General features: G+C 38.5%; 1 protein-coding gene and 1 long non-coding RNA gene across 3 annotated transcripts in view; both read left to right on the top strand.

Annotated features, from left to right (window-relative positions):
* PPARGC1A (PPARG coactivator 1 alpha) overlaps positions 1–23,156 on the top strand; it is a 361,917-nt gene that overhangs the window by 18,316 nt on the left and 320,445 nt on the right. The gene's annotated exons all lie outside the window — the stretch shown is intronic.
* LOC146767553 (uncharacterized) overlaps positions 1–23,156 on the top strand; it is a 158,036-nt gene that overhangs the window by 16,450 nt on the left and 118,430 nt on the right. The window contains exon 1 of the long non-coding RNA XR_014954752.1: positions 1–23,156. This exon is cut by the window's left edge and continues 16,450 nt beyond it; it is cut by the window's right edge and continues 30,824 nt beyond it. This is a non-coding gene — a long non-coding RNA (uncharacterized LOC146767553).

Genomic DNA, 23,156 nt, shown 5'->3' with positions numbered 1-23,156 from the left:
CGGTGTTTTCATTGTGAACTTGAAGAACTCTGTATTACAGAAGCACAGAACATTCTGAGTTGGAAGGAACCCACAAGGATCATCAAGTCCAGCTCTTCAGAGATCAGGGATCAAGCCTGTGACCTTGGCATTATTAGCCCGATGCTCTTATTGAGCTAATTCCAGAGCCTTAATAACCCTTTTCAAAACTGAAAGGATCCTTCAGGTTTGCAGGATTACGTTTCCTCCTGTCCTTTTGTTACTCACTATCTCTTCCCTTTTGGATTACTTAAGGAAGAAATTTAGGCTGACACATAGAAAAGGTGGCACAGGAAATTTTGTTGCCAAAACCAGAACTACATGTCTCCAGAGAGGCAGAGTTGTCTCTGTTGACTTCAGCCACAAGCAGTCAACATATTGTGTTGTATCTATTTATTTAAAGTGGTTGAGAATATTTAATTTAATTTACTGTGTATGAAAAAAGACTAGAAATATGAAACATTAGGGATGTTGAGAAGCTCTCAGGTATTGTCTAAACTTCTACCTTCTTTGAAGTGTCTAAAGCCTGGTGCCATTTACCTGTAGAAATCAGAAATTAAACTAAAATTACTTAAAACACACTTAGCACAATCACTTAGCTCAGTGATTAAGATGTCTTTAAAGCATATTAGTGAGATCTAGACCCTTGTTTTGGTAGGCATTGTACTTATTAATATAATCTCTTTTAAGTCAAGGACTCATGTTAAAAAACCAAAACAAGTGAATTAAAAAATAAGAAAATCATAAATGTAATTTAAATCATAAATCAAATATTGCCCATATAATAGCCTATTATTCTAGTTCTCTGATGTATAAAGAAACACACATTTTTGTCACAGCATGACTTTCACCTGAGTGCAACATAAATGCAATTCTTTCATCAGTAATTTCCATATATATACACAAATCTTGAAGTAAAAGCAGTCATAAAACATCTGAATTAAATTTGTTGAGCAGTCTACAGAATATATATACTTCTTTTTCTGAGTAACTGGTTTTATATATTTTCCCTTTTGCTGTACTAAATATGATTAAGGATGGCAGTAATTTTAAATATTTTGAGTAAAATTAGGAATAGTTACAATGTTTCTCATTCATGAACAGATTTTAAAATAAAAGTCACCATTTTTAGAGAGTTAAAAAATAAAATGGTTTGTTTCAAACTAGCAGAACTATAAAATAGTTGTAATGAGTTTAAAATCTGGTGATCAGGCCAGAGTACAGCTGAGGTAGGTGGAGTTGGCTGAGTTCTGCTGAGGACCTACCCCTCTGCCTGTATGAGAGTTAGACTTCCTTCACTTGTCAGTGTGTAGTGGAGCTATTTCAATGAAATGCTGCAATTTTTAAAAATGTTTTCAGACTCTGTATTGAAGACTGTCCCTTCTTTGTTGGAATATCTGTTGAGACTGGAAGTTACCTGGCTTGTCCTGGTGGCTGTGTTTTCTTGTGTAAGGACACAAGAGAGAAGTGATGTAAGGATGCTTGAGATTGCACCAAACTGTATTACAGGATGTGGTCAAATAGCTAATGCTTTTATGTGCCTGGCTGTCACTGGTTTTAAAGGGTGCTTGAAGACCTCTCACCCAAAAGGGGGGTGCTTCCACCTTTCTTATCTTCATCCTGCACCTGGATATTTGATTGCTGAAGTGTTGCTGTGAGGGAATGCCAGCAGCTGTGGCTACAGGTCACTGAGGCTGGAGCAGAGTGTGCTGTCTTCATCACCATGCTCCATCTCCTGTCTTACGAAGCAGACAGGAGCGCCGTGTTTCTCACTTGTGCTGTTGCTGACGTGGTTGTTCTGAGATCTGAAGGCTTTTATTTTTTTTATATCCTTCATAATGGTTCTCTTTTTATCCTCCCTTGTTGTGTCACAGTTCAGGCAGGAAGCGTGGCTGCCCGGAGGACCCTGCAGTGGGACTGGTACGTGCATGATGTGTGTGGTACAGGGCAGAGCTGTGCACACCGAGGTGGAGAGTGTGGGTTGCTCAGTTGAGACCCCTTATTCAGAGGAGAGGTGACTGCCTATCTTCATGGGGTTGGTGGGGGAAGAGCAGACAACAGGGTTTGTTTTTGTTGGTTTCAGCTTGTTCACTGTGGGAATTGTAGCCTTTTAAAAGCTGTGTTATGTGAGAGAAGGTGAGTGCTCTCATGAAACACTAATAAGGATGTAAGAAAAGACACGAAGGGCCATGTGGAAAAAATGGACAAATGGGCCATCTGTAATATTAGAGGCACTACTACTAGATTCTGGTAGCGTTCCTAAAGTCATAAATTGATAATGCTGTTAGCGTTAGATTCCAGAACTGCTGCTGGTGTCCAACAGCAGAAATTATTTTCCCACTGGGAGAGCGAGTTCTGCTGTCCCTGTGGAGAGAAGTGTAATAAAAATATGGAAACCAGTGAATTATGTTGTTGTTTGGAAAATACTGACATATATCTTATACAATGCCTGCACTGTTGCATTTCTAACATGTTCAGATACGTAACCTAGAGCAAATTAGGAGAGTGTATTGGACTGTTTTGTGTTAGGCACTGAGATGGTATGTAGAAGGACATAAAAAAGACACAGACAAAGTATTTGAGCTGTTGATAAATAAAGGATAAGAGTGATGTCATCCCTCAAGTAGGAGAATGCAGAAAGTGTCTTCTCCTTCATGGATGAACACAGCTCTGCTTAGTGGTATTGTTTCCTTAAGTAACAAACCCAGGCATACGTGGGCACCCTCTTAAAATGGGACATGCACAAATGTCAAATGAGAGATAGTACCTGTCTGATAGAGCTCAGCCTGCAAATATCCTAGAAGATATGATGGGTGAGTGCAGGCAGGTAGGGAGGTGCATGAAAACATTGAAACGGTAATTTCTAATCTCTCTACTGTATTGGTCCTGCTGTGAAAACAGGGGAGGGACCTGTGTTCCTGAGAAGCTGGTCCTGCTTATAGCAGTTGTTTTCTCCTTGGCATAAGTGGAGTTGCTTGTGGAATGTGTTAGAGCTGCTCAAGCTTCTTTTGGAAAGAGCTTTGACAGAGCCGGGAGACTAAGTCAGCATCTACTTGTACCAGTGGTATGCCTAAGACTTGTGTCAATATAATAAATGCCTCAGTAAGGCAAGTGAAGTTGTAGAGATGTTGTAGGACAACAGGTGAAATAAGAGATCTCTGTACTCTCAGAGAAGTATTAAAGTGACTAAGAATAATTTGTTTGTGGTTATATATACTTTAGAGCAATGAATCACAGCATTTCACAAACACTGTGTAGTTTAGTGTATTCCTTTGCAACTTGAACTTCTGTGTTATTCTAAAACAATGTGTCCAACTTTACAGGAGGTATCTTATGTATATCAACAGTTGTGTACTGAAGAAATGCTGTCTGGCTCCTGAGAAAGCAGTCTCAAATCAGACAGGAGAAGGTCACCTTGGGTCATGAACTATGTGCAAATCCTAAAACCATTCAGACTTTTCCAAAAGTTTTTATATGAACAAGTGAAAAGGCAAAGCAGTGAATCTATTTGATTCAATTTCAGATTATTGTAAACAAACTGCAACCCCAGTCTGATAATCTGGTAGCATACAAAAAAATCCAATCAGCATGTATATTCTTTTTCTTTTTTCCCCAATAATTAAAAGAATCTCAACATGTTTATAGCAGGTAAACTCTGCATTAGGAACTTGACAATGTAGTGTTACACAAAGAACCAAGATAATTTTGGATTAACCAAGTTTATATTCTCCTACTAGAAAAGGAGGAAAATATTGTGTGCTTGACAACAGATAATCTGGTGACATTTGGGTAACTTTGTTTACCACTCGGGAGGTCAGTGCAAGCAGCTAAGCACTTGGTTCCACGTACAAATAAGTAGATCCCTTGTGGCTAAATGACAGTGACAGAGCGTTGCAGATTGGACCTCATTTTTCATTTCCTGCTTTTAGAATTGTTCCATTCAAATCACTACTTTTTTTTTGGGATTTGATATATTGCAACTCATGTGTTTGGGAGTTAAATAATGAATATCTGTGAAAATTAGGTATGAGCAAATCAAGTGGAGAGGATTTGGAAAATGTAAAATGGTTTTTAGATTCACAGAATTTATCAACTTTTTAAAACTACTGTTTTACTCCCAAGACAAAGCACTATATTATGTCCAGGAAACATCAGTTGTGGCAGGGAATGAGGGGGGGGGGCGGGTCATGGGGAGAAGAATAGTTTTATCTGAATAAAAGGTCTGTGCAGATGCTGAAGAAAACGAAAGATGATGTTGCATGGCAGAATTAATCTGTTTCAGCAAGTATATATGCTGTAGATGGAGTAGCAGCTGAATTGCTGTAGAAATTAATTTGCTCCACACAGAATAAGTTGAATAATTTACTAGAATAAACATGCAGGGCCATGATGGGAAGTCATCTATTCAGTGTGTCTGTAAAGAGACAAAAAATGAAAGTAGTGTTGTAACTTGCTTTTTGCAGAAAGAGAGGGAAGGCATAAAAGATTTGTTGGGCTGTGTATGTGACAGGATGGAGAAGCAGGCAGGATGGAGAGTAGCCACTCTGCATGCTGCCATTTCAAGCAAATATGGGTACCTAGGAAAATGGACTTCAGCTCTGGCATCTGACAATATAAAGGAAGGGTGTTTAGTGTTGCTGCTCATATCAGTGTGAGTTTCTTTTGCCTGGAGGAAGGAAGAAGTGGAATTTTAGCAAATCTGTGCCTGGAGCAGTGCACCTGTGTACTGTTCCTTACACAGGACCCATGACAGTTGTATCTGGGTTCTGCATGATGACCACAAAGCTCATATGGTTACTACCAACAATACAGTGGTGGAATATGGTGTTAAATCAGTGAAAATTAATTACAAATGCAAAAATATGCTCTAATTTTGTTTTCCTTCTCAGTGAAGTAATAGAATGTTCCAGGTCTCCAGCAGAAGCCTGGAGAATGAACTCCTCATGGAAGTGTGTGCATATGGTGTGTGAAGTGAGGCCTTGGTCTGCCATCCTGGCTGGAGCAGTGTGCTGGTGCATTCCCAGTCATCAGCATGCTGGGGAGCAGCCTCACAAAGGGGAGGAAACTCATCGTTTTTATGTGGTCTGTATCAGAAGGTGCTCGTGTCTTATGCAAAGTATTGAATGGTTAATTTCCATTGGGACCAATTGAATCAGTATATTGTTCTTCTTTTGTTACAGCCTGATGGCACATCGATAAGCACACATGCAGCTGTCCCCAGTTCTCTCTAAAATGTTATGGAAGTGTTACATTTGGTTTGGCTGTGCAAGTAAAACATATCCTGTGAGGTGGAAAGTTGTTGAGGTGTTGGAGAGCTTTTCTGGCAGCTGGATTTGGTGAATGCACATACCTGAGGTGGAATTAATCTTGGGCAGTGTTAACCAGGAGTCTCTACACATTTGCTCAGTAGCCTCAGAAGAAAGAAATGTCTCCATAAGGTGACTGACCCTCAGCCAGTGGTTGAATTTTAATGCACTTGTTAAAATGCATTACTTCTAGATGGGTGAAGGTGAAATAAAATATGCCTTTACTGGCATCATAGCCAACATTGTTTCATCACAGTGAGTAGTTGAACTGGGCACTGCTGTTAGCATATTTGCCTTCAGATGCATTCTAACAGGCATTTTAGTATAGTAAAAATGCGGCAAACCCTGTATTCAGGAAAAAATTATGTCTGGCTCCAGATCAGAATGCTGAAGGATAGCTTTATTAAAACTATGTTATATTACATTAATATACTATTTAAAGAGATACTACACTATTCTACATATTTACTTCTTACTTACCTATCTTAACTAACAAACTCGTGACTCTCTGCTGAGAGTCCAAGCCACAGCTGGATCCAATTGGTCATTGAACCCAAACAACCTTCACCAGAATCCAATCAAGCAATCACTTCAGATAACAATCTCCATAACACATTCCTCACGGGGAAAACAAAGAAGCAGAGATGAAGATTGTTTTCTTCTCTCTGTGCTTCAAGAAATTGTGAGAGACAGAATTATGTCTCTCTGTCCAGAGAATGTGAATATCACGTTTTAGAGGTAAGAGCTGATGTTGCCACTCTTGACTCCATGCTAGTAGTGTTGGCATACATACTCTCTGAAGCTACATAGAGGTCTCTGTTAATGATAACAGTCTGTTTTTCTGAGTTGGTAACATTTCCCACCATACCAAGTAATTTAGAATTTGGGTTTGCACAAGTACAGGTGAAGGAAGTAGTTTGTTTTAAGTTGGCAAAGGGGACATTTGAGGTATCCAGGTCTTCAAATTCTTGATTTCAGTAATGTAGATGTGTACCATTTTCCTTCTGCATATTTTGCTGTTGAAAGAGGGGCAGCCAGATTTCTTGTGCTGCTGATGCCTATAAAATTCTGACTCACAGAACTGCTTCTCTAACCACTGTTGGGAAATGAGTTCAGTGGGGTGGTTGATGAAGCAGCTGCTCCCTGTGCCTTGCCCAGCTGAGAAGATTATTCTGCTGTTAGTTGATTTGCCTTTCCTGCCTACCCAAAGTTCTTCCACTTCGAGTGATCATCTTCTGGTGAATTTGCAAAGCCTTATACCTTGGATCCATTAGTGAAGCAGACTTCTTGTGTACACTTAATTTGTTGTGCCCTCGTGAGAACAGTTTCGTGCTATCCACGGCTTATGATTAGTCTGGCTTTTGAAGGCTGATTCAGCAGGCATATCTCCTATAGTAGTCTCAAGTGCAGCAAGTTTTATGCATATCTGCTGTATCAAATTCCATGGAGCTTGTGGGTGGTTGGAAATACTGTAAGCTAAGCACTTTTTGAGCACAGCTTGTTTCTGTAGATGAAGGCACAATAGCTTCTACAAAGTGCAGCTTTTAAAATGTTTTTTTGTTATGTACACTAATCAGGAATTTAGAAGTAAGAAGTTTTAGTGAGAACCACTCTTTCCTTATGATCTTGGTGATATAGGAGAACCTAATTTGCAGTGTTGAGGAATTGCTGGAAAACAGGTAAGTAGAAGATTGCAAAGGATGAAAGGCAGTGCCCTGACAGATGTACAGCAAGTTGTAATTTTACATGTTCATAGATCTATATGCGTGTAGTGATTCCACTGTATAGCATTAGGAGCTCAAGGTTTGTCTCAGGTTATACTGAACCTATAAGAGAGTTGGTAGCTCTTGATAGTGAAGAAATACCTGTGAAGAGTCTTAAGTTCAGTAATAGAAATGATGACATATTGTTATATTTTATATAAGATCAGTGGCTCCATGAAAGAATTGTATTTTTTTCTTAGGTGTGTGGTAAACCACTTTAAAAAAAGCATACAAATGGACTTTGTTTTTTAAGGTCAGGCTTGTAGTTTTAGAAGGGGTATTGCTACTATTTAGCTCTTTTCTCCCCACTAGCACTTACTGCTGAAGGGATATGTTTATCATGTTTTTTCATATCCTTTTACTTTTCAAAAGGGGAGCCTTCATGTGCAGATAGCATGTTGTTCCCTATAAACAAATAATACCAGTGGCAGGAAGGGCACAGGTCCAAGTAGTATGACAGTAGGGACGTGTTTTACAGCCTCCTTGTGATCTGAATGCAATGAACAGTAGAAGGGAATGTAGCATGGGTAGTGAATCTTTATAATTTTTCCTTATTTTACAAATCCATTAGCTCCATAGCTGCTGTGTCTTTTGCAGGAGGAGCTGAAGGCAGGTGTGGGTAGTGTTCCTGAAGGTGGAGGCACACTGCCAGAGCTCAGTTCTGTGTACATCTCTCTTGCTGTGTTGGTAAATGCAGTAGTTTGCAGGGAACACCTTGTGCTCCTTCAAATAATCTACACTTAGGAATTCTTAACAATTCCCTGTGTTAACTTTGCATCCCATTGCAGATGTGTCAGCCTTTCTGCTGAAAACGACAGAATCTGGAGGTAGGACAGGGCAGAATTGCAAGCTTGCTTATGTTATATAGAATCCAGTTGGTTTGTAATGCTTCTCTGTAACCAGCTGATGCTTCTTCTTTGAGCAGCAATGTTTGATTGGTGTTAGACATTTTTGCTTTTGCTTATCATGACATCTGACACTACTATTGTCCCTGTTATCCTTTTGCTGCTTTTGCAAAAATCAGGGAGTTACTTCTAATACACACCATTTTTGTGAATCTGACATCTCTTTTTTTTTTTTCCCCCTCAGGTACAGTGGACTTGTGAGAAGAAGCTGTTCTTTTAGTACAGGGATGCAAGTTCAGAGGAATGCCTGTTATTGCAGTATTACAAATGTGTCAATGGGCAGTTGTGAGGAGCAGTAGGGCAGCCACTTTCAGTAGAACAACAGGTGATCAAGCACGTGTGAAAGAGGAAGAGCAGTTTGGCCTCTTAGGCTGAGAAGTGAAGAAGCTGGGCATATTTGAGGGACCAGAATTTTTGTCTTGTCAGTAACCAATATCCCATTACAGGCATGGCCTGCATATAGGAGCAGCACCACACTTTCTAAAATACAGCCTAATCTTAAAATAATTTGTCACTTTGCATGCCAAAGGACGGTATACTGGCAGAAGAATTACTTCAGTATATGTATAACTGAGGCAGTGTTACTTGATGCAAGAGATGACTGAACTAGCAGAGCAGCAGCTAGCAAGTTAGGCCAGGAAAGGCTGAACCCCATGTCTCTTTGAAGGAGGAACAAATACTGGTTAAGTAAAAAACAGTTCCAACATTTTCTTGGGTATTAGAGACAAAAAGCATAGCTAGAGGTCTTTATAATCTGAGCAAACAGGTGCTTGGCAGTAGCACTATGTGAACATAAACATCAAGTCTTTGTAGTGATGGCAGCAGTATACTAACCTACTGAGTGTGTTCTCTTTTGATAATATAGTTTTATTGAAAAAAGTTTGGTTCACTTAAGTTCCTTACAGATCTTCTGCTTTGTAGACTAAGCAAGATATATTGGCAGAGCCTAATTGCTGTATTAATTTGGATGTATTATTTCCATATTCTGATGCATCAGACTTTGGTGATCTGAATCAGTGTAGCCCAGATGCCATGGTTATCCAAGTGTAAAAACAGATCACAAAGGTTTGACATGAAAATAGAAGTCTTCAAGTTGTGGTGCACTGGTTATGCTCTTAGCACATAAATCTTTCTGTGCATTGGCAGATAAAGGAACTTGGTGACCTACTAGGTCTTCTCCATCTCTCTTTTGTATGATTGTCCATGTTGAAACGCTAAAGCATCACTGTTGCCTCCTTCTGAGCCAGCTGGCCTCAGGGAAGGAATCTGTCAGTGAGTAGGAGAGCTTGCCAACTGGGCATGAGTTGTGTGCTGGCTCAGGAGACCCCTCCTTCATGCTATAATAGCCTGCAGAAATGGGCCTCTCTAGTACCTGAGCCCATGATTGTTTGGAGATGGGTGGGCTTTCCAATGACCCTGGGGTAATAGCCTTGCCCTTTATAGTGTTCTGCTGCCCTTTAAATTTGAAGTGTAGTGAGAGAAAAGTATGGCAGTTCTTGGAATAGTGTGGAAATGGAGCCAGCCTGGGATCTCTGTGGAGATCTAAAGCAAGTGGGGTGCAGTCCAGCATACCATACTGCTGGACGAGTGTATTTCTTTGTCAGCCTCAGAGTTCTTCATAGTATCTTAAATCTGCACTGTCCTACTGCAGATGAAGGGGAAAGATAACTGTGGCATTCCAGCTGGCATTCTGTCTGTGAGGTGAATCCCTTGTGTGGCACAGGGCTTTCAGGCAGAGGGAGCATGTTTCCCATGTCATCAGTGCACTGAGATTAAGATAAGTGTGCAGCTCATGAGCTGGGAGTGTTAATTACCGCTGTATGAATCTTCATCCTTCACTCCTCTGGAGCCAATGTAACAATGGTTTCTAGAACATTACTGCAGTGAAAAAAAGCCTTTGAATCCAAAATACCATCTTTTCTTTTTCGTGTATGCACAGTGTTCCAGGTGTTATAGAGAAAAGTGTAAATGTGTAAAGAGATGCATCTCTCCTAAAAGGATGAAGAAAAGAGATAATTAGGTTGGTTAAAAAAGAAGATAGGAGAACAAATAGATGAAAAATACATTAATAAAGTGAAGAGAGAAGCTGTTATCTGGAGAAATGGTCATATTTTCAAAAATGACTAGGAGTTTTGGGATGCTCCTGTCTTAGTTTATTTTTCATGAGTTTTAAGTTTCTGGGAATCTAAGTCACTATTGGAAAGGTTCTTTTAAGATGACTGAATCACTTCTTACGGTGTTAGAAACTTTAACCCCAGTCTTGACATTCTAGGAGAAGCTGACTGTCACTGAAATGGTGTGATATTGGGAAATACATACATGGGTTGACTGTGTGCTACACATACAGCATGCTGAAGGCAGCAAGATGAAGGTGCACTGACAGTACAGAGCCAGGTGCAATATGATGTACTCTTAACTTCCAGATCATAGAAGGAAGAGTATTGAGTTTTGAAGTGCCTGGTCACAAAGGCCTAACAGACCAGTAGCTGTGTTGAATCAGAATAGAGATCTATACAGCCTTGTATAAATATCTTGTAATCTTACTTACCAGTCTGCAATTACTACCTCCTCCACTTCCTGTGATCAGTATGATATTTCTTTTGTCGACAGGTGCTTTGAGAATATCCTTCCATGACTTGTGAACCACAAAAGCTTTCTGATATGTCTTATATGCCACAGTGATATGTAAACTTACAGTGATATAAAGCACCTTTGGATGCTGAGTTCATATTCAAGGAAAATCACAAAGTCAGCCTACATCAGAGTATGTTAGTTCGAGACCATGTCTTTGAATAGCTATTCCTATGCACTACACTCTGCAATGCCTTGATATCTGGTGATTAAATAGCATTTTTTAAAGTGGCACTAATATTGTGCATCTTCTGGCAGAAGTTCTTAAAATCTGCACTGATTGTAGTTGTTCAGTAAAAGGTAAGTATGCCCCTTAGGAGAGCTGCAAGGGAAAACAGCTTATCTGCACACACCTGAAACTGGAAGAGACAATTCACTGGAACTTAATTGGCTGCATGCTGGAAAGACTAATGATGATTCTGCATTCCATTGGCAAAGAAATGAGGTAGATGGCAAAAAAAGCTCTTATTATAGTGCCTGGGTAGTAGAAATTTATGAGAAGCTTGTTCTGCTTTTGCAACCCGTGATGTCTATTCAAAATCTTTTCGTAAGGTTTTTGAGGGAAAAAGCTGCAATACTGTATGTAATCTAAAGGAAAATGACACCTGCACCAAGTCTGACAATGACTTAATTTCTGTCATGTCATATCCTAACTTCTGCAAATGTACTGTTGCTGTAAAAGAGTAATTTAATCTTCTTTGCAGTGTTTTCATGCTAAAAGGATGTAGAGTGGGAAAAGGAAGGAGAAGCAGCTATTTTATGTTGATGTAGTACTGCCAGTAAGGAAAGCATAAAATTACTCATGTTTCTTCTTGACTTTCTCTTTCAGCAGCTTTTGCTGTTCAGAGGAACTTAGCTATGAGGTTGATCAGAGGGTGAAGTAAATAGAACAGATATGGTATTGACATGAAGGATGGAGTGCTGGCCGAATAGTGGGAATTTGGAAGAGACCATTCATTTGTGTAAAACAACTCTCCAGTAAGGGACATAAGGAAGACCTTGGGGCTTTGACTGGAGCTTTTTGTGGTCAGTATCTTACAGTATCTTGTTTCAGCTGATAATCAGTAGCAAAGGTCAGTGGTGAAAGGGGAGTAAGAACCAGGAAACCCATTTTGGTGTTTCATCTTTATATTCTGATTTCCAGTTTATTCTGAGACTTCCTTAGCTGTAGGTTTTAAATTTAAATAGTTCTGCGTGCCTTTTCTTTTTTTCCCACCTCCACGTATTGGTCCAATTGAACTTTTAACCTATGGACACCTTTGGCATAAAACGCACCCTGTGGCAATCGATGACACAACTTGGCTAGATTTGGAAGAAAACCACTTAGTTCATGAGCCTTTCATTTACTAATTTAATTTGATTACCTGTTTCTTTTGAAGGAAATGCTGAAAAATAATTCTTTATTTACTTCCTTCACATGTGAATTTGTAGACATGAATGGCATTTTTCATAAATGTTCACTTAATTCTTTCCTGCTTAAGATACCTTCTCTTTTTAGTCATTCTTCACACTGCAGCTGTTCCATGTTTTTCATCAAGCTGGTCATCCTTCCTTGTTTTTTGGTTCTGTAGTCTTTCCTGAGCAGAGCCAGCCATACCTGTGCACAGTGTTCAAGACACAGATGAACCTCTTATTTAGATTGTGGCGTAATACTCTTTTTTTCTTTCCTGTCCTAAAAATTTCTAAAATTTCATTTGCATGTTTGACTATCCCTGAGCACCAGGCTTAGATTTCATAAGTTTCTACCACAACCCCAAAATTTGTTATGCAGTGTGTCAGCTATTTCAGATCCTATCCACATTTAAGTCATGGAGGGTTGTTTTAATCATTTATTAAGAATAGATTTCATTTGTCATTTGTTCATGATATTGTTAGTCATTGGTAACTCTTGTCAAATAGTGTTTGTAGTTTAATTTCTTCAATAACTTGGTGATATCTACAAACCTTGATGTTTGAATTCAAAATAAGGTTCATTCTGTGCTTTTTCTGGATTATTTAGTAGTAGGTTGGACAGCAACAGCTATGGATCTCAAATAGATCCCTGCAGGACTTTACTGAATCTCTCCTTTGTATAACTCTCGTTCCTGTTTTTTTTAACCTTATTTCTGCCCACCTCCCCTACCACCCAAGTCACTTCTAGTGCTCACCCAGAGCAGTGTCAATGAGGGAATTTTCTGCAATTCAAGAAGACTCTTTCACAATGATCTCTTGTGCCTGCATGCACAGTGATTTCTTCAGAGATCTCTAATGTATGATAAGCACATTTCCTTCTGCAAAACCTTTCTTGATTGTACTGTAGAAAGAGAGGTCATTGGATTGTTGGCAGTAAGGGGCATTCAAAAACTGCAAATTCAATGGCAATTAAAAACTATGGCTAATGAAAACCTAGTTGTGGAACTGAATTGTGTACTTTTTTGTCACAAAGCTGTGGCTTTAAAAACCACTCTAAATACTGGGGCATTGACTGAGTTGACAGTAGACACTCTCAGTTAATTTCAGATGCTTATTTTAAAATGTTTTGTTTTGTGATTTAGTTGAAAACACGCTTCTAATGCACGCTTTATTTGAATGCCAAGTCCAGAATTTCAGCATAGTCTTTTTCTAATTGTTCAGCCTTCTGGCAGAAGCAATGGTTACATTAATTTACACTTCCATAGCTTCCATGCATCTGAGAGAATTTTGGCCGAAAGAGTGCATTACCAAAAAAGCTCTATACTAGGGGACAGAAAAAGCAGAGAACCTTCTGAATCTGCTACAGGAGTTGATGGTATGTCGTCCTCTAGACAGTTTCTTTTTCCTCCCATAATTACAGTTAGAGGAACTACACTTCATTGCTCAGGAAGTCTGTCCATTCATCATCTGCTGGGAAAAGTGGTGCCATTGTTACTCCATAGTTTTTTAAGTTGTTCTGGGGGAACTGATTAATTCAGTCTGTAGGTTTTCTGTTTCAAAAGACAGGAGGTATCTCCCTCCATTCTCTCCCAAATGCTAATGACATTTTACAGAAAAAAAAAAGAAAAAAAGCCAGGACTGAAAGATAGATGAGATCTACTTAAAGATTATGTTTTGCTGCCTGCTGAACTACTGACCTGGAGGTCGGAGACCTTAATAGTCCTTCAGGCTGTCTGTCCCCTATGGATGGAACAATGGATACTAGTAGCAATGACTAGCTTGCAGGGTGATTTTTTGGTGAGAAACTACTGTGCAGTGAAGAACAGTCCTATGAAAATGCATTCAGTGGTAACAGAACAGCAGTTAAATCCTCTGTCTCCCTACTGGGAGATACTGAATATTGAGGTTATTGACAAACTATTAATACAAAAAAAAAGCAAACACATTCCAGGAGACTGAGGTTCAGGTGAGTTTTCTCATTAAATTAAACTTTGTATTTTTTTCACACATACATACCTGTATGAAGACATTTTAATTTTTTCTATACCTGAAATTATTAGCAATGAGGCTGCTGTAACATTTGGAGTGGAGGAGATGTACTCAGCATTTCTGGTGTTCCAAGGTATTGGCATGTGACTGTCCATGCTATGCATTATGTCTGTGCTGGAGGACTGGTGGCTAACTAGGTGGGCTGGGGAGTTGTTATGCAATCTAACTTGCTTCTATATCATTTTGTCAATAGAGTTGTTACAAAAATCAGTAGTAAGCTATTTGGGAACTGGGATTTTGTCAGACAAAAAGAATTAGCAGCTTCTTGAATATCAGCAAGAGAAATTGGGTCATCTGAAGAGTCAGCCATGTGCTCAGATGTAGACAGTAACTGTAGTTTATTTAATAAGAGACTTTAATATAATTTATAAGAAGGCAGCGGGAGTGAATATCTTCCAATGTACTGATTTTTTTTAGGGAACATGGTGGCTGTCTGCTCCATTTTAATCATAGGAATGTGCTTTGCTGCTGGAATAGTTATTATTTTTAGCTTTACCCTATTTTATACAACACATCTTTTTGATAAGTTGTCTCATACTCTGGCTACATGTGAAGTATCCCACTGGCTTGCTCAACTATTGAAGAGGCATATCATCCTGGCTGGTGAAATTGCTTCCTGTTTATAGAGAGCAGTGTTACATGCCAAATCATACCAGGACATCCTGAAACTTGGAAACTTATTTAGAAAAACTAAATGGGAAGTTGATTGTTCCTTAGAGATTCAACTCATGGGAATTATACAGAATAAGAAAAAACCCCATGATTTCCCACAACAGTAGGAGAACAAAATGGTGAAGTTTAGGTGAGTTCTTGTAGGAACTAATGATGCTTTATATCAAAGGGAAGCTGCAACAGAGAAGTAGGGTTTATGTATACAGAGATTTTGGAAAAATTCACACTGAGTTCTGTTTGTTAGCATTCCAAAGTCTTTTTAATTGCTACACTTCCAGAGAAGTAGGCTGTGTGGTCCAGCAGCTGGAGCAATGACTGATTTGCTTGCATATTTCACCAGTGAACCGTTTTGCTTTTCTCTGTTCATAACTTCCTTGTTTTCTTGCTTGTTTATGTTATCATGCTCACCATTGTGAACTAGTTTGTGATAGTTGGTGTAGAAAAAAACCATATTTTAATCATTGATGTTTTTTGTGGAAGGCCTGAGGGATATAAAAAGCCTCAAGAACAGGTGAGAGAAACATTCAGAGAAGTTCTAGTGCAAATGTGGATTGTATATTTGTACATGTACTTTGTAGACTCTCTGTGCCATTCTCTTTGATTATGTTTTAATAGCTAATTCTGTAATTCTTTTAAAGAGGTAGTAAGGAATATCTGCGTGAGCTTGGAAATGTTCATGACCCGTAATCACAGATGGTGAGAAAGGGTTTTTCTTCATAAATTCATAGGCATGAAGAAGCCAGACCTTTTCTTCTGGAAGAAAGGATGAACTTTACACAGCTTCACTGTATTTCTTCCTCTCAAGAATATATTTGGCCAGATTTTAAAGAGCTCAGCTCCCATTTGGGTACCTAAATTAAATGGCTGGATTTGCAAAAGTGTTTAGCATCCAGCAGCTACTTTTATTCCCACATATGTACTCAAATGGGAGATGAGTTGTTTTGACAGCGTGGCCCATTATTTGTCAAGTTGTTTGTGATTAAGACTCAGATCATTCCAGGAGCACTCTATTAAAATACTCATAGAGCAGGCAACCTTATGGGGCCATTTATGAAGCCATACTGCTGAGCCAGTAGAAATGAAATCCAAAATCGTGCAACCACATCTTGTAAATGGAGAGGATAAATGGCTGGTGGTTGTTCTTTTCCCCTGTTTAGAGAATGCAACTGAAGATGGGAGGAAATTCAGGCAATTGCAGCCACAAAAAAAACTTTCAAAACTGGGGTTTGCTGTTTAAGTCCACCACGTGCTTACAGGTGAATCTGCACTCTGAACAATTTGTTTTTCTAGGAATTTGCATTTACCTTGCCTTCACTCAAATTTTGTGCCACTGAGCTTACATAGATATTTTAAAATCATGGTAGCTGAGGCTCTCCCAAATACCATTGAATGTACTCATGATGTCTGGTTTATTGGTGTGGACAAAATAGATTGATGTCCCGAGCTGGGTCTGTCTGCACGGCACAGTGAAGGGCTGGCTGACACGTCTGAGCTGGTGCTCACTTGTGGAGGCAGTTTAATTATGTCAATGTACTGATTGCTCCAGGAGGATATATAGGATTTTACAGTTCAGAATTAGCCTGATTGTCTCTGCAGAGGGTGGCACAGTATTGCAGACATAAAACTAAGGCTGGTAGAACTAGGAATTCAGTCTGAATCTCTTGGATTCCAGGCCAGTGTCCAAATTAGTGTAATTTTTTTCTTTTTTGTTTCATTTTTGCCTTTTGGCTCCTGTGATAGCAGCCAGGAGGTTCATTCATGGTCAGAGTTCATCCAATTAGGGCCTTTCCAGGCACTTGAGCGTTGATCTATTAACCTTCACAGTCAGTGGAAAGACTCAGCATCTCACAGTTTTTACTGGAAGTGGATTGGATTCTTACTGAGATAAACTGCTTTTTCTGAGTGGCTGCAGTTATAGATAGCAATAGAGTTGGGGGAAGCAGTAGTGAGGAATTTTCAGAGTGGTATGCAGTGAAATGTATTAAAGAATGTGTACAATATAAGAGCTATTGTCTCTCATGAGGAGATATGGGAGGTGAATGTTCTAACATCTTTACAACATGTATTGTCTAAAAATTGATTCAGCATACTGGACTTGGGCATTTTCTCTTCCAGTGTAGCACTATTAATCAAGACATGTATTTTTTTGATCATTATAAAGCTGACTAGTGGGATAACATTGGAGAGGGGGAAATCTATATGTGCAAACTAGCTTTGTAACAGTGTGAATGTTTATGGCAAGATTGCATTACTTACTTTCTAGCTATGAAACTGCTGTGAACATCATACTGTACCTAATCTATGATATACATTTTAAAGTCACTACTAGTCATTATGCAATAGTTAGTGCCCGAGGAAACAATAGATTATTGCTATTATAAATTGTTTCTTTACTGGTTTTGGTTTCTCTTTTTACTGAATAGCTGCTGACAGCACCCCAAGTCCCTTCAAGCTGGATTACAGTGGTTGAGACAGAATAATTTTGTGGCTTTGTTGCATATGTGTATGTGTTAGGAGAATGCACCTACTATATTATTTATGTGGGTATCACAAAAAAGTTCAAGGATACTAGGAAATTCTTCATTATGCTACAATTTTCACTACTGATGCTCTTTCTGGAAATATCTTGAGATAGTTAAACTCATCTTCCGACTTTTTTTTTTTTTTTTTGTTTTGTTTGTTTTGTTTTGTACTCTCAGATATTTATGATTCTCAGTGATAGTCGTATCATATAATTGGGGTTATTCAGCTTGGAGCTGAGATATTCTGGGGACACCTTATAGCAGCCTCCCAGTACTTAAAGAGGTGCTACAAGAAACCTGCAGAGGGACTTTTTACAAGGGCATGTAGTGATAGGACGGGGGGTGATGGCTTTGAACATAGAGAGGACAGGTTTGGAACAGGTGTTAGGAAGAAATTATTTACTGTGAGGGTGGTGAGGCACTGGAACAGGTTGCCCAAAGGAGTTGTTGATGCACCATTGTTTAGCAGTGTTCAAGGCCAGGTTGGATGGTGCTTTGAGCAACCTGGCCTAGTGGAAGGTATCCCTGCCTATGGCAGGGGGCTTAGAACGAGATGATTCGTAAGGTCCCTCTTAACCCAAACCATTCTGTGCTTTTATTATATGCATATTCCATGAAATACGCATAGTATTGAAAGATCTATGTAAAAATAAAGCATTTAAAAACTGCTATTGAATTTTTGTATTTCTATTACTCTATTTCTTTAAGTATTCTACATTTAATTTTACCAGATTTTCAAAAATTGTTTCTGGAAGTTACTTATCTCTGTTGTACAGTTTTGAAACTGCAAGCAGTATCATGTGTTGAAATGTGGCTGTTTATTATATATTCTGATTTTCTGTGTGAAAGGATTACTCACAAGAAGGAGATAAGGAAAAAATGGAAGAACATAATGATTTGCTTCCAGATGTGAATTCTTTTTCCCCTCAAGGTATATATGTGAATGACAGATACTCAACTGAGCAGTGGATAAAAGATCTTAATATTAAAAACAAAATAGAACAGGAAATATACCTTAGAAGCATAGTCTCTTGGAGACTCACCATTGCTTTCCTTTGTCCTCCGAATTAATATTTTAACTTAATAAGATCTGCAAGTGTTGTGTAGTGATTTTCATTTGTCTTCATGTACTGCAGTGCTGCTGTATAGAAAGCTACATTAATGTTTAAAACAGGCAATTTTGTCAAGAACTACTATATAATCTAAATCTGCAATAATTATTGTCCTTGTTAAAAGTTTAGCAATAAGCCAGCATAGATGAATCTTAGTTTGTTTATATATCTGTTAGACAGCTGGTAACAACACAGAGCAAGGTTGCTCTGTGTATGTATGAAATAAAATAAATTCCAAACACATACTCAGATTTATTATTAAGTAAAGAACAGTGGGGGAAGACTCAGATGAACTATTAATAGAAAAAGCTTTGCTCCTTCTACAAAAGAAGAGCAGTTGCATGTTGCTTATTTGTATGGTCCAGCTATTGCATAATAGCCCCAGCTAGCCATAGTATACATAATTATGATATACCTCATAATCTCTATTACCATAATACATTTTTCTTCCACAAGAGAAATTAGATGCATAGTGTTCTGAGGCTCATGACTGCCATCTTAAAGAGATGCTTAGTACTTGAGTGATGGTTGAATCACCTATTTTATACTTAAGTACATAATCCCAAGAAGGTTTAAATCAATGTGTTAATTGGTAAGTGATACTGTAATTATGTGTATAATCATGGAAATTTTGAATCCAGATTATTTACTTGCTCTCAGGAAATTAATCTACAGAGGTCATATATTAGATTGCTTGTTTATTAAGTGGAACCCCTGTAGTTACAAAGTACTGATTGGCTATAAGCTGAATGAAGCATTCTTACAGCTGTATTCAGCAGGTGTCAACAGTTCAAATCTTTGAGTGCGTATTGATCCAGATTCAAACAGTTCATTAATCTAAGCACACATTATATAGATTTTTCAATGCAATTTTGAAAGAGTTGAAAAATTGTATTGAATGATGAGAGATGATACTCAAATTATGTTTTTATGGCAAATCTCCCTTGTGCTTTTGACATACTGAGATGAGGTTAGTTGCTAAAACTGACACTGTGTCTTGATTTTTATTTTCAGATGTACTTTTCTGCCTTGAGAGTAGCTTCAGTGGGTGAAGTAGTCTTTGCCTGCTGGCAGTGCAAACCATCTGTTTTTCTAGCATCAGTTTTGTCACATACAGCCCCTGCTTCCTTTTAATTTCCTTGGACAGAAATAGCTTTGGTACCACTTAAGAATCCAAGAGACATCCAGATATTCCTTGTGTTATTTCTCTCCTTGGTCATGATCCTGGACTCCTCTGCCAAGGCCATTCAGCACAGATTTAAAAATGGGGTGGCTCTAATGAAATCATCTAACACCTTGAACCTGTAAAGCTAAAGCATGTGCCTAGGTGCTTTGTTGTTGCATGGGGAAAAACACCATGGAGATCATGCTAGGAGGAGCATTCAAAGGTATTTGGCTGGATTTTTTCCTCATCCACACTGTTGTACCTGAAAATAGAAGTCAGCTTGTCATTCAGATCCCTTTTCAAATGCTGTTTTCTCATGTTTGAATTTAGGGAAAGAGTGCTTCTGTTGTGATGAATTGGGACACAGTTTCAGCAAGTTGGTGCATCTATAGGCTTTTTGTTTGGCAGTTGTAAGATTTTACTCTTCTCTGCTAATTGCTAGTGTCTTTGTTGATGTAGAGAAGAAAGAAAAGAAAGACATGCTTCTGCTGTTACTAGTGAGAAAAAAAGAGGGAAAGACTGTTCAATTTTAAGGGAAGAAAGTGCAATATATAGAAAACAGATCAGGGTTTTCAGGAGTTACATTTTTTCCTTACTGTGATGATCGAGCTAAAGATACTTACAGTCCTGCTGACCAATTTTGATAAGATTACTGTAATACCTATGCTGTGTATTAGGATAGGAAGAATGCCTACTTAATAATTTACAAGTGATAAGACGTTTTCGATCTTTTATTTTTCTTGCTCTTTGTGGTTTCCATTTTTTTTTTTTTTTGCAATATTATGGAAGTTATGATACCTCTCAGACACTTGTAATTTGTATAATATGAATTGCAAAGCTGCAAAGAATGTAACAATTGTGCAATAGAGTGTTGTAGATCTGATGCAATAAAGATACTGTGAAAATCTGACCCAATTATCTTGCAGTTTATGCTCCTTTTATATTGGCAGTGCTGTTGTTATTTCCTGGCACTAATAACTAACTTTATATTATGTTTAATTTCATAAAATACAACTTGTATTGTACAGATTGGATAGCTAATAAAAATGCAAAATTGTTATAAAGTCTATAAAATAATGGGTAGGAATTTTTCAGAGGAGTTGACATGCCTGTCAAGATAATGCTGATAGAATTTCATATGTCTGCAGTAGGACACAAAATTAATTACCAAAGAATCTGACTTTGTTAGTCCTTTTTTCAGTTACATGATAGCTTCAGTGCTCTGGAAAAAAAAATCAAAGGAGAATTTAAAACTGTTCTCAGAATGGCAGGTTTTCATCTAGAAATGTTAATGTATGTTAAACTTTAATTAAAAAGACTGCATAGAATATCTTAACCTTTTTTTAATACAGCATAATTAACTATGGTACAGATACTATTCTAAGGTATATTATTTTATTGAAAGACTCTATTTTAATATAAAGGATTTCTGTTTTTCAGCAAATTATTGCCACCTTCTAATTTTGGAGAGCTGAACATACACACAGTGGTGCAATATGCAGTCTTCCCTAAAGTCCAAGACGGTAATTCAGTTACAAAAATTGGTGACTTTTCCAACATGAAATATAGATTGAGCACTTCATAAAAATATAAAATACCATGGTTCCTTTGTAACCTTTGTGTTTCTAATGATATTTTATCCAGCTATCACTGCACTGTTGAAAGATGGGGGTAAATTGCTGAGTTGCAAGACCTGTTTTTCTGTCGGGCTGCCTGTCCTTCGCTGCTCCCGATTCCTGCGGATCCTTGCATCTAGATAATGTCTCCTTCCTTTGTGTTTCAGTCTGGATGTGAAGGCACGCAGGATGTCACGGGAGAAGTTTCTTGGAGCAATGGTGCCGTGCTGGAGGAGAGGCTGTTGGTGGCCAGATGTGCAGTGTCCCGCGCAGCTGGCGGGCAGAGGCGCCGGGCACTAGGTGTCACTGTTCCTCCACGGCCGAACTGCCGCCTGTGCATTTTTTGGGCTGTGAGTGTAAAGGAGCTGTAGGGGGCAAAGGCTTGTAAATTTGGTTTGCATAGTGCCACTTCAGAGCATGCAGCCATGAACTTTGAGACAAACAGCAGCTGGATTACAAAGCGTTTTCTTGTGTCATTTAATCATTGAGTGTGGAGTTGTGATGGAGGCACCATCAAGCCTTTTTTAGCTGGGTTGGTGTGAGCCAACTGTGGTCTGCTGTTTCTGAACTACTGAAGCCTTAAATACAGAGGAGAGGAACCAGGTTGCTCATCTCAGTATTATTTATCAGCAAAGGGATGCCTTTATTTATAGCCACTCACTGGAAGAACTGGATGAGAACTTTACTAGAACTTCATAGATGAAGGTTGGTTAGGTAGTGCATGCTGTTGTTCCTTTCTTCACTCACTGAAGCTTGCTCTCTTTACTGCCAAAGGTGAGCAATAAAGGGGAAAACAGGGCCAACACTTGCAATATGCCTTTATGCCTGTGTTTAGACCGGAATTTATTTGAGAAGTACCAGTGACAAAAGTGAGTAGAGAAGCTAGATATTTGTACTGCATATAATAAAATAAAATCTCAAAAATGGCTTTAGTAACCCTACAAAAAACTGTGTTGGTATGGATGTAGCTCCATACCTTTTTGAAGGTATTTTTTTCAGGTCTGCCCTTCCTTCCATAAGGAGAGTCTTTTGACCAGGAAATTTTTCATTCTTGAAATAAATATGTAGCTCTTAACATCCACTAGCAGAAGGTAGAAAACTGCAACTACTTGTGCCATATTTTTACATTTCAGTTAATCATCAAACCTAATTACTTCATCATGTAGCAACTCCTGTGTCAACGGGCATTTTTAAATGAAGGTAGACTATTTTTCTAAAAAATACCCTGCAAGTAGCTTAGGAGGTACAAGCTTTGTGCTTGAGTTACTAGGTCAATTTTGTGGACTGTTTATTTTGTGAGTCTTAAGGCTTTGTATCGGAATCGTGACCTCACCTCCAGATAATCTTAGGTGGTGTGTTGGTGTGTGACCTGTCTACTTTTCCTGTGCTTCTGAGTAGAAAATCTCAGGCAGTATCCTCATAGAACAGAAAAGACTGAAAATCTAATGTGGCTTAAATTTCAATCATATTTGTGTTGTTTGTTTTTGGAAAAGTGATGTAATAGAGCTGTGTTTCTAATTTATTGTCCCATTGAGTAGTACAAAATAGCTATTTCAATTACAAGAATATTTTTTATTTTTGTATTTAGCAAACAAACCTTAGGCTTGTTCTTTTTAATATTTTGTCCCAGTTGGTAAGATGGTTCAGCAAACAGGTCCATTCAACCCATTTCGGTCTTGCATAGAGGTAACCGATTTGTTTTAGAATTCAGTTCTGGTGATGACCTAAAAGGTACAACACATTGAATTCTTTTGGCTAGATAAGCTTTTCAGAGCTGAGGAGCAAAATAGCATTATTATTATGAGCATCACAGGACTGGATAGTCACAGGAATGTAATCATGCTATTTATGTGTAGAGGTGCATCTTCAAGCAGTAAGGATGCAGGTGACAAAAGTTAGTTTAATAAAAGTGCAGGATAGGCTGCTCAGCAGGTCGCCATTTGACAGCTAATGAATTGCTACCAGGATCCCAGTGATCCCCCTAGAAGAGGAACTGTATTTCCCC

This window comes from Lonchura striata, chromosome 4 (assembly GCF_050655825.1).
Source record: "Lonchura striata isolate lonStrDom1 chromosome 4, ASM5065582v1, whole genome shotgun sequence".
Taxonomy (NCBI): domain Eukaryota; kingdom Metazoa; phylum Chordata; class Aves; order Passeriformes; family Estrildidae; genus Lonchura; species Lonchura striata.
The sequence above is the reverse complement of the archived record's forward strand: the minus strand, read 5'-3'. Positions and strand labels throughout refer to the sequence as shown.